Source organism: Somniosus microcephalus, unplaced genomic scaffold, assembly GCF_052327205.1.
Source record: "Somniosus microcephalus isolate GS21.2 unplaced genomic scaffold, FLI_Smic_1.0 unresolved_chr1, whole genome shotgun sequence".
Classification (NCBI taxonomy): domain Eukaryota; kingdom Metazoa; phylum Chordata; class Chondrichthyes; order Squaliformes; family Somniosidae; genus Somniosus; species Somniosus microcephalus.
The window spans coordinates 73,533,944-73,546,828 of record NW_028225179.1 but is presented as its reverse complement, the minus strand read 5'-3'; positions in this window follow the sequence as shown (position 1 = coordinate 73,546,828).

Here is a 12,885-nt window from a genome sequence, read left to right as displayed (position 1 = left end):
AGCTGGTCTGAGACCTGGATGGGGAAGATGGCTGATTCCAAGATGGCGGCCCCCTCGGCGCGCACGAGGCGGTGAGGGCCGCATGGCCAGAAGAATAAGAGTCAGAGTTTTTCTGGGCCACGTCCAGCGATCGCGCAGTGGCCACTGCCTTTTTTAAGTCCAGGGCCACCTCCTCCAGCAGTCTCTGCCGGATATAATTCGATTTGAGGCCCGTGATGAAGGAATCGCGGGCCAATTCGTCAGAGTACGCATTGGCCGTCACGGTCTTGCAGTTACAGTCCCAGACCAGGTCCTTTAGGCCCTGAAAGAAATCGTCCATTGATTCCTCTGGTCGCTGCCTGCGTGTAGCCAGCAGATGTCTGGCGTACACTTCGTTTACCAGCCTCTGGTATTGGGCCTTCAGGATAGTCATAGTCATAGAGTCATAGAGTTTTACAGCACAGAAAGAGGCCCTTCGGCCCATCGTGTCTGCGCCGTCCATCAAGCCCTGTCTAATCTAATCCCATTGTCCAGCATTTGGTCCATAGCCTTGTATGCAATGGCATTTCAAGTGCTCATCCAAATGCTTCTTGAATGTTGTGAGGGTTCCTGCCTCTACCATCCATTCAGGCAGTGAGTGCCAGACTCCAACCACCCTCTGGGTGAAAAAGTTCCTCCTCAAATCCCCTCTAAACCTCCTGCCCCTTACCTTGAATCTATGCCCCCTTGTTATTGACCCCCCTACTAAGGGGAAAAGTTCCTCTTTATCTACCCTATCTATGCCCCTCATCATTTTGTACACCTCAATCAGGTCCCCCCTCAGCCTTCTTTGCTCCAAGGAAAACAACCCCAGCCTGTTTAGTCTTTCTTCATAGCTGAGGCGCTCCATCCCAGGTAACATCCTGGTGAATCTTCTCTGCACCCTCTCCAAAGCAATCACATCCTTCCTATAGTGAGGCGACCAGAACTGCACACAGTACTCCAGCTGTGGCCTTACCAGCGTTTTGTACAGCTCCATCATAACCTCCCTGCTCTTATATTCTATGCCTCGGCTAATGAAGGCAAGTATCCCATATGCCTTTTTAACCACCTTATCTACCTGATCCGCTGCCTTCAGGGATCTATGTACATCTACACCAAGGTCCCTCTGACCCTCTGTGCTTCCGAGGGCCCTACCACTCATTGTGTATTCCCTTGCCTTATTTGTCCGTCCAAAATGCATCACCTCGCACTTTTCGGGGTTAAATTCCATTTGCCACTTTTCCGCCCATCTGACCAACCCGTTTATATCATCCTGTAGCCTGAGGCTTTCCTCCTCGCAATTTACCACCCCACCAATTTTCGTGTCATCTGCGAACTTACTGATCATACCTTTTACATTCTCATCCAAATCATTTATGTAGATCACAAACAGCAAGGGACCCAGCACCGATCCCTGAGGTACCCCACTGGACACAGGCTTCCAGTCACAAAAGCAATCTTCGACCATCACCCTCTGCCTCCTGCCACTCAGCCAGTTTAGGATCCAACGTGCCAAGGCACCCTGGATTCCATGGGCTCTTACATTCTTGACCAGTCTCCTATGCGGGACTTTGTCAAAAGCCTTACTGAAGTCCATGTATACCATAGCCACAGCATTTCCCTCATCCACACACCTAGTCACCCCCTCGAAAAATTCAATCAGATTGGTCAGACATGATTTACCCTTGACAAAGCCATGCTGACTATCCCCGATTAATCCTTGCCTCTCCAAGTGGAGACTAATTTTGTCCCTCAGAATTTTTTCCAATAATTTCCCTACCACAGATGTTAGGCTCACTGGCCTGTAATTTCCTGGTTTATCCCTGCTACCCTTCTTGAATAATGGTACTACGTTAGCTGTTCTCCAGTCCTCTGGTACATCCCCTGTGGCCAGAGAGGTTCTGAAAATTTGTGTCAGAGCCCCTGCAATCTCCTCCTTTGCCTCACACAGCAGCCTGGGATACATCTCGTCCGGGCCTGGGGATTTATCCCCTTTTTGGCCTGCTAAAACCGCTAGTACCTCCTCCCTCTCAATGCTAATATGTTCAAGTATATCACAGTCCCCTTGCCCGATTTCTATGTCTACATCGTCTTCCTCCATAGTGGACACAGATGCAAAAAATTCATTTAAAACCCCGCCTACATCATCTGGCTCTGCACACAGATTGCCACTTTGGTCCCTAATGGGCCCTACCCTTTCCCTGGTTATCCTCTTGCCCTTAATATACTTATAAAACATCTTAGGATTTTCCTTTATTTTGCTCGCCAGTGTTATTTCATGGCCCCTCCTCGCTCTCCTAATTTCTTTTTTAAATATGCCCCTGCACTTTTTATACTCCTCTAGGGCTTCCTCCGTCTTTAGTCTTTTGTAACTGCCAAAAGCCCCCCTTTTTTTCCTAATGCATTTTTGTATATCCCTTGTCATCCAAGGTTCCCTTTACTTGTTGGTACCACCCTTGACCTTTACAGGAACATGTTGGCGTTGTACTCTCTCTATTTCCCTTCTGAAAGTCTCCCACTGCTTTGATGTGGATTTTCCTATAAGTAGCTGCTCCCAGTCCACTTTGGCCAGATCCTGCCTTATCATATTAAAATCGGCCTTCCCCCAATTTAGAACCCTTATTTCCGGGCCGTCTTTGTCTTTTTCCATGACCACCTTAAATCTCACCGAATTATGGTCACTGTCGCCAAAATGCTCTCCTACTGACACTTCCACCACTTGCCCGGCTACATTCCCTAGAATTAGGTCCAGTACCGCCCCCTCTCTTGTAGGACTTTCTACACGCTGGCTCAAAAAGCTCTCCTGGATGCACTTTAAGAATTCTGCACCCTCTAAGCCTTTCACACTCTGACTTTCCCAACTAATATTGGGGAAGTTGAAATCCCCCACTATTATTACCCTATTATTTTTGCACTTCTCTGAGATTTGCCGACATATCTGTTCCTCTATCTCCCCCTGACTGTTTGGGGGCCTATAGTACACTCCCAGCAAAGTGCTTGCCCCCTTTTTGTTTTTAAGTTCTACCCATATGGCCTCATTAGAGGAACCCGCTAATATATCATCCCTCCTTACAGCAGTAATTGACTCCTTAATTAATATTGCAACACCCCCTCCCCTTTTACACCCCCCTCTGTCTCGCCTGAAGATTCTATACCCCGGAATATTGAGCTGCCAGTCCTGACCCTCCCTCAACCATGTCTCCGTGATAGCAACAATATCGTACTCCCATGTGTTCAACAACAACTTCAGTTCATCCACCTTATTTGCAAGACTCCTTGCATTAAAATAAATGCCTTCCAGCCTTGCCATATTCCCTTTTGCCTTCACATATTTGCTCTGCCTTCCCTGCTGACTTGTTTTTTCCTCCGTATTTGGCTGTAAATCACCCCCTACTATAGCTCCACTCTGTATCCCATCCCCCTGCCAAGTTAGTTTAAACCCCCCCCAACAGTGCTAGCAAACCTCCCCGCAAGGATATTGGTCCCCCTCTGGTTCAGGTGTGAACCGTCTGACTTGTACAAGTCCCACCTTTCCCAGAAGCAGACCCAGTGATCCAAGAAACTAAAGCCCTCCCTCCTGCACCAACTCTTTAGCCACGCATTCATCTGTTCTATCTTCCTATTCCTATACTCACTGGCACGTGGCACTGGGAGTAATCCAGAGATTACAACCTTTGAGGTCCTGCTCTTTAATCTTCTACCTAGCTCCCTAAATTCTTGCTACAGGACCTCATCCCTCTTTTTACCTATGTCGTTGGTACCAATGTGGACCACGACCTCTGGCTGTTCGCCCTCCCCCTCCAGAATGCCCTGCAGCCGCTCAGTGACATCCTTGACCCTGGCACCAGGGAGGCAACAAACCATCCTGGATTCACGTCTACGGCCACAGAAACGCCTATCTGTTCCCCTTACTATAGAATCCCCTACCACTATTGCTCTCCCACTCTTTTTCCTCCCTTCCTGGGCAGCAGGAGCACCCCCAGTGCCAGGAAGTTGACTGCTGCTGCCTTCCTCTGGTAAGTCATCCCCCTCAACAGTATCCAAAGCGGTATACCTGGTTGAAAGGGGGATGGCCACAGGGGTCTCCTGAACTACCTGCCTGCTTCTATTGTTCCACCTGGTGGTCACCCATTTCCCTTCTGCCTGTGCAGCCCTACCCTGCGGCGTGACCAACTCACTGTACGAGTAATTTGCGACCCTCTCAGCATCGTGAATGCTCCACAACCCATCCACCCGCAGCTCCAGCGCCGCAAGACGGCCTGTTAGTAGCTGCAGCTGGATGCATTTCTGGCACACGTGTTGGTCAGGGACACTGGCAGCGTCCCTGAATTCCCACATAGAGCAAGAGGAGCATATCACGGGGCTGGGCTCTCCTGGCATGGCCTACCCCTTTAATCAATTTAAGTTAACTTAGTTCAATACCACCAGTAAAGTAAGCCTTACCTGGTCTCTGGAGCCCTTTGTAGGCCCGCTCTGCCGCTGAAGCACCCGCCGAAGCTCTGAGGCCTTGCCCCTCCTAACTCCCTGACTCACCCAACTCTCAGCACTCTGTTGAAAATCGCACTCAGTGCAAAATTGCACTTCAAAGCCTGTTTTTATAGGCCCTGAAACAAAGACTTGCTGAGCTGAGCCCAGCTACAGCAGAACCAGGTTAACCAGATTACTCCAGTTTCCCTTGTTAACTGCCTTCAGCTGCTCTGAGTTGTAGGACTTGTTTATCCCTTTTTAACCCTGCTTAAAGCTGGGAAATTTAGATTTTAAACAGTAAACAGTACACAGTAAATGTGGAACAAACAAAAGTTTGATTTCAGCAACCAGTTAAGACTCCCTGACTCACCCAACTCTCAGCACTCTGTTGAAAATCGCACTCCGTGTAAGAGGTGGCGTCCCGGGTGAACGAATAAATCCGATGACTTACGCGAGTAGTCAGCAGACTCAGTTTATCTACCTCGCTAGTGGATGAGGCCCCCGTGAAGAGTTCGAAGCATTTGAGCCAGTGTCCAAATTGATTTGATGCTTTGGTTTTAGGAGTCGATCCATCCTAGTATTCTTTAGTGATTAAAATTGGTGGGCCTTCAATAACCACAAAACTAGAAGTTATAGACTTAAACAAGTTGGCTTTTAATCACTAAGATCAGAGCTAACATCTCAACACGCCGACTGGTTCACAGGAATGAGTCATACAGATCCTGGGATCTTTATGTAAGAGAAGTCAGGGGCGGAGCCAAGAGCCAAGACCTGGAACCTCCCAGGTTAGTCGGGAAAGAGGAAGTGAAACTATACACAGTGGGGGAGGGTAATATACATGAGTGCAAAACGAATACAGGATCAAGACAAACAGATTTCATTACAAGGGGGTTGACTTATGAGGAAAGGTTGAATAGGTTGGGCCTCTACTCATTGGAATTCAGAAGAATGAGAGGCGATCTTATCGAAACATATAAGATTGTGAGGGGGCTTGATCGGGTGGATGCGGTGAGGATGTTTCCACTGATGGGTGAGACTAGAACTAGGGGGCATAATCTTAGAATAAGGGGCTGCCCTTTCAAAACTGAGATAAGGAGAAACTTCTTCACTCAGAGGGTAGTAAATCTATGGAATTTGCTACCTCGGAGAGCTGTGGAAGCTGCAACATTAAATAAATTTAAAACGGAGATAGACAGTTTCCTAGTTGATAAGGGAATTAGGTGTTACGGGGAGTGGGCAGGGAAGTGGACGTGAGTCTAGGTTCAGATCAGTCATGATCCTATTGAATGGCGGAGCAGGCCCGAGGAGCCATATGGCCTACTCCTGCTCCAACTTCTTATGTTCTTATGACATCCTTTGTGACTGTGACAAAGCTAAACTATCCCTCCTCGTCCTTCTTGACTCATCTGCAGCCTTTGACATGGTTGTCCACGACATACCGCTCCACCGTCGTTCAGCTGGGTGGGACTGCACTCGCCTGGTTCCATTCTTATCTATCTAATTGTAACCAGAGAATCACTTGCAACGGCTTCTCTTCCCGCTCCTGCATCGTTACCTCTGGTGGCCCCCAAGGATCTATCCTTGGCCCCCTCCTATTTCTCATCTACATGCTGCCCCTTGGCGACATCATCCGAAAACACAGCATCAGTTTCCAAATGTATGCTGACAACACCCAGCTCTACCTCACCACCTCTTCTCTCGACCCCTCCAAGGTGTCTAAATTGCCAGGCTGCATGTCTGACATACAATTCTGGATGAGCAAAAATGTTTTCCAATTAAATATTGGAAAGACCGAAGCCATTGTTTTCGGTCCCAGCCACAAACTCTGTTCCCGAGCCACTGACTCCATCCCTCTCCCTAACATCTCTGAGGCTGAACCACACTGTTCGCAACCTTTGTGTCATATTTGACCCTGAAATGAGCTTCCGACCACATATCCGCAGCACAACAAAGACCATCTTCGTACCTTCGCCCGTCTCCACCCTTGCCTCCGCTCATCCGCTGCTGAAACCCTCATCCATGCCCTTGTTACCTCGAGACTTGACTATTCCAACGCACTCCTGGCTGGCCTCCCACGTTCCACCCTACGTAAACTTGAGGTCATCCAAAACTCGGCTGCCCGTGTCCTAACTCGCACTAAGTCCCGTTCGCCCATCACCCCCTGTGCTCGCTGACCTAATTTGGCCCCCGGTTAAGCAGCACCTCGATTTCAAAATTCTGATCCTTGCTTTCAAATCCCTCCATGGCTTCGCCCTTTCCTATCTCTGTAATCTCCTTCAGCCCCACAACCCCAAGATATCTGCGCTCCTCTAATTCTGCCCTCTTGAGCATCCCTGATTAAAATCGCTCAACCTTTGGTGGCCGTGCCTTCTGTTGCCTCGGCCCTAAGCTCAGGAATTCCCTGCCTAAACCTGTCTGCCTTGCTACCTCTTTTTCGTCCTTTAAGACACTCCTTAAAATCTACCTCTTTGACCAAGCTTTTGGTCATCTGCCCTAATTTATCCTTATGTGGATCGGTGTTATTTTTTGTCTTAAAATGCTCCTGTGCAGCACCTTGGGATGTTTTACTGCGTTAAAGATGCTATATAAATACAAGTTGTTGTTGTTGTATCTAACCCGTGCTGTACCTGCCCTGGGAGTGTTTGATGGGACAGTGTCGAGGGAGCTTTACTCTGTATCTAACCCGTGCTGGACCTGCCATGGGAGTGTTTGATGGGACAGTGTAGAGGGAGCATTACTCTGTATCTAACCCGTGCTGTACCTGCCCTGGGAGTGTTTGATGGGACACTGTAGAGGGAGCTTTACTCTGTATCTAACCCGTGCTGGACCTGCCATGGGAGTGTTTGATGGGACAGTGTAGAGGGAGCATTACTCTGTATCTAACCCGTGCTGTACCTGCCCTGGGAGTGTTTGATAGGACAGTGTAGAGGGAGCTTTACTCTGCATCTAACCCGTGCTGTACCTGCTCTGGGAGTGTTTGATGGGACAGTGTAGAGGGAGCTTTACTCTGTATCTAACCCGTGCTGGACCTGCCATGGGAGTGTTTGATGGGACAGTGTAGGCGGAGCTTTACTCTGTATCTAACCCGTGCTGGACCTGCCCTGGGAGTGTTTGATGGGACAGTGTAGAGGGAGCTTTACTCTGTATCTAACCTGTGCTGTACCTGCCCTGGGAGTGTTTGATGGGACAGTGTAGAGGGAGCTTTACTCTGTATCTAACCTGTGCTGTACCTGCCCTGGGAGTGTTTGATGGGACAGTGTAGAGGGAGCTTTACTCTGTATCTAACCTGTGCTGTACCTGCCCTGGGAGTGTTTGATGGGGCAGTGTAGAGGGAGCTTTATTCTGTATCTAACCCATGCTGTACCTGCCCCGGGAGTGTTTGATGGGACAGTGTAGAGGGAGCTTTACTCTGTATCTAAACCATGCTGTACCTCCCCTGGGTGTCCTTGATAGGCAAGTATAGAAGGAGCTTTACTCTGTGTCTAATCTATGCAGTACCTGCCTTGAGAGTGTTTGATAGCGTAGTGTAGAGGAAGAAATAAAAACGCCAGGGGAAAAGTAATCCATCCGTGTCTAACTAATGAAGTTAAGAGTACTATTAGATTAAAAGGAAGAGGCTTGTGATGTTGCATAGAAGATAGGAGCAGGAGTAGGCCATTCGGCCCCTCGAGCCTGCTCCGCCATTCAATGAGATCATGGCTGATCATCCAAATTCAGTACCCTGTCCCTGCCTTCTCCATATCCCTTGATCCCTTTATCCTTAAGAAATATATCCAGCTCCTTCTTGAATATATTTAATGAATTGGCCTCTGCTGCCTTCTGTGGTAGAGAATTCCACAGGTTCACCACTCTCTGGGTGAAGAAATTCCTCCTCATCTCTGTCCTAAATGGCTTACCCCTTATCCTTAGACTGTGACCCCTGGTTCTGGACTCTCCGGCCATCGGGAACATCCTTCCTGCATCTAGTCTGTCTAGTCCTGTTAGAATTTTATAAGTTTCAATGAGATCCTTCTAAACTCCAGCGAGTATAAGCTCAATCGACCCAATCTCTCCTCATACGTCATTCCTGCCATCCCAGGTATCAGCCTGGTGAATCTTCGCTGCACTCCGTCCATGGCAAGAACATCCTTCCTCAGATGGCGACCAAAACTGCACACAATACTCAAGATGTGGCCTCACCAAGGCCCTGTACAACTACAGCAAGACATCCTTGTTCCTGTACTTAAATCCTCTCGCTACGAAGGCCAACATACCATTTGCCTTCTTAACTGCCTGCTGCACCTGCATGCTTACCTTCAGCGACTGGTGCACAAGGACACCCAGGTCTCATTGCACTTCCCCTTCTCCCAATCTATTGCCATTCAGATAATAATCTGCCTTCCTGTTTTTGATACCAAAGTGGATAACCTCACATTTATCCACGTTATATTGCATCTGCCATGCTTCTGCCCAATCACCCAACCTGTCCAAATCATACTGGAGTTTCTCGGCATCCTCCTCACAGCCCACACGCCCACCCAACTTTGTGTCATCTGCAAACTTGGAGATATTACATCTAGTTCCCTCGTCTAGATCATTAATATATATTGTGAATAGCTGGGGTCCTAGCACCGATACCTGCGGTACCCCACAAGTCACTGCCTGCCACTCGGAAAAAGACCCATTTTTTCCAAATCTTTGCTTTCTGTCTGCCAACCAGTTCTCTATCCAAGTCAATACATTGCCCCCAATCCCATGTGCCTTAACTTTACATGCTAATCTCTTATGCGGGACCTTATCAAAAGCCTTCTGAAAGTCCAAATACACCACAGCCACTGGTTCTCCCTTATCTATTTTACCAGTTAAATCCTCAAAAAATTCCAGTAGATTAGGCAAGCATGATTTACCTTTTGTAAATCCATGTTGACTTTGTCCGATCCTGTCACTGCTTTCCAAGTGCTCTGCTATTACATCTTTTATAATGGACTCTAGCATTTTCCCCACTACCGATGTCAGGCTTACTGGTCTATAATTCCCCGTTTTCTCTCTACCACCTTTTTTGAATAGTGGGGTAACATTAGCTACCCTCCAATCCATGGGCACTGTCCCAGAGTCTATCGAATTTTGGAAGATGCATCTACTATTTCTAGGGCCACTTTCTTAAGTACCCAAGGATGTAGATTATCAGGCCCTGGGGATTTATCGGCCTTCAATCCCATCAATTTCCCTAACACCATTTCCCTACAAATACTGATTTCTTTCAGTTCTTCCCTCTCATTAGACCCTATGTTCCCCGACATCTCTGGGAGGTTATTTGTGTACACCTGTGTGAAGACAGAACCAAAGTATGTATTTAATTGGTCAGCCATTTCTTTGTTCCCCATTATAAATTCCCCTGATTCTGACTGCAAGGGACCTACATTTGACTTCACCAATCTTTTTCTCTTCACATATCTATAAAAGCTTTTACAGTCAGTTTTTATGTTCCCTGAAAGCTTACTCTCATACTCTATTTTCCCCCTCTTAATTAATCCCTTTGTCCTCCTTTGAACCCTAAACTGCTGCCAATCCTGCAAAGAATAGTCAGCCTGAGGATTGGGGGAGCTTTAGAAACCAGCAAAAGATGACTAAAAAGTTAATAAAAAGGGAGAAAATAGAATATGACAGTAAACTAGCGAGAAATATTTAAACCTATTGTAAGCGCTCTAAAAGTAGGTTTAAAAAAAGAGTAGCAGCAAAAGTAAGCGTTTTTCCCCTTAGAAACTGAGCCAGAAGAAACTAGAATGGGGAATAACGAAATGGCAGAGACTTCAAACAAATATCTGTCTTCACAGTAGAAGACACAAAAAGCCAGGACTAAGGGGAGAGAGCTGGGACTGAGGGTGATAGCATCCTCTGTCTCTCTCTCTCTCACCCTCCCCCTCCCCCCTCAGTCTCTCCCTCCGCCCTCAGTCAGTCTCTCCCTCCGCCCTCAGTCAGTCTCTCCCTCCGCCCTCAGTCAGTCTCTCCCTCCGCCCTCAGTCAGTCTCTCCCTCCGCCCTCAGTCAGTCTCTCCCTCCGCCCTCAGTCAGTCTCTCCCTCCGCCCTCAGTCAGTCTCTCCCTCCGCCCTCAGTCAGTCTCTCCCTCCGCCCTCAGTCAGTCTCTCCCTCCGCCCTCAGTCTTTCTCTCCCTCCGCCCTCAGTCTTTCTCTCCCTCCGCCCTCAGTCTTTCTCTCCCTCCGCCCTCAGTCTTTCTCTCCCTCCGCCCTCAGTCTTTCTCTCCCTCCGCCCTCAGTCTTTCTCTCCCTCCGCCCTCAGTCAGTCTCTCCCTCCGCCCTCAGTCAGTCTCTCCCTCCGCCCTCAGTCAGTCTCTCCCTCCGCCCTCAGTCTTTCTCTCCCTCCGCCCTCAGTCTTTCTCTCCCTCCGCCCTCAGTCTTTCTCTCCCTCCGCCCTCAGTCTTTCTCTCCCTCCACCCTCAGTCTTTCTCTCCCTCCGCCCTCTGTCTTTCTCTCCCTCCCCCCTCTGTCTTTCTCCCCCTTCCCCCCCCTCGGTCTTTCTCCCACTTCCCCCCCCTCGGTCTGTCTCCCCCTTCCCCCCCTCGGCCTGTCTCCCCCTCCCCCCCCTCGGCCCGCCTCCCCCTTCCACCCCCCTCGGCCCATCTCCCCCTTCCCCCCCCTCGGCCCGTCTCCCCCTTCCCCCCCCCCCTCGGCCCAACTCCGCCTTCCCCCCCCCTCGGCCCGACTCCCCCTTCCCCCCTCTCAGCCTGTCTCCCCCTTCCCTCCCCCCCCTCGGCCCGTCTCCCCCTTCCCTCCCCCCCTCGGCCCATCTCCCCCCTCCCTCTCTCCACCCCCCCTCGGCCCATCTCCCCCCTCCCTCTCTCCCTCCCCCCCACTCGGCCCGTCTGCCCCCTCCCTCCCCCCCCCTCGGCTCGTCCCCCCCCCTCGGCCCATCTCCCCCCTCCCTCCCCCCCTCGGCCCGTCTCCCCCCTCCCTCCCCCCCTCAGCCCGTCTCCCCCCTCCCTCCCCCCCCCTCAGCCCGTCCTCTCGCCCACCTGTCTCTCCCTCTGTGTAATTGAAGCAGATTGGTTATTTTGTAAATTTATCTGAAATTTTAGAACAATTGACATGTGATTCCTGCTGAGCGTGTTTCCATGTAGGACGCAGATGCTTCGGGGGAAGCAGAGTTCTCGGTCAAGTTGAAATAATGCTAGAAATGTTATTGTAGAGACTGCCTAACACTGGAAGGAAATTGAAGGGAAACTATGTCAGCAAATCTATAAAATTAGTAAAATACATGGGAGATTTTAACTACACCAAGTGATCTGACTGGAGGAGGTAGAGAAAAGGGAATGGAGTATTTAAGGTGTGTTCAGGACTATTTTCTTACCCAGTACGTAAGAAGCCCAACAAGCGAGGAATCACTGATGGATCTACAAGGGGAAATGAACCAGAGCAGATAAGAGAAGTGAGCTTGGGTGATAATCTAAGCAATATCGATCACAAGGTAATAATGATTGAGCAGGACAAAAGTAGTAATAAGATTGTGAAAAAGCTGATTTTGAGGTGAAGAAAATGGAACAGAATATTGACAGAGATAGAACAGCAGTGGGAAATATTTAAAAAGGTGATCAGATTTCAGGGGAATTATATTCCACTAAAAATGAGAACAAATTAGCCAATAATAAAACACTAGGGATGAATAAAGAGATGAGGGCAAAATGGATACTGAAGAAAAAGGCAGACACTGAGTCGAGTGACAACAAAGGAGAGGATGACAAAAGGGAATAGGAAGAGGTTGGGAAAGAAGTATAAGAAAAACAATTAGGATGGCGAAAGGAACTGCGACATTAAATTATCAAGGAATATAAAAAGATAGTAAAGTATTCTACAGACACAAATAATAGGAAATTCAGGATAGGGACAGAGCCACTGAAGGATCACAAGATAAACCACCAGGTAATGACAGCGAAATGGCAGAAATGTTGGGTACAAAAGCCTGACCTGCTGAGTATTTGCAGCGCCTGATTGGCTGAGTATTTCCAGCATTTTTTGTTTCTGTTTCAGAAATATTGGGTAGTTACTTTGCCTCAGTTTTTACCAGGTAGACAAAAAAGGTGGACATAACAGTGGAAGAAAAGATGAAAAAAGATATCAAGACATTTAAAATAGAAAGGGTGAAATAATTGATAAACTAGCAAAAGTTAGAGGATAAAACTCTGACCCTAAAAGAAGCCAGGGAAGAGCGAGCAGAGGCTCCATTATATATACTCGGGAATAGTTAGTAAAATTTCCAAATTTACGGATGACACCAAATTCTGGCGTATAGTTAATACTGAGGAGGACTGTGACAATATACAAGATGTTAATAAACTGGCAGGTTGGTGTGTAAATGGCCAGTGAATTTCAATACAGATAGGTGAGAGGATACAACTTTGGCAGGAGGAATAAGGAGGCCACATAT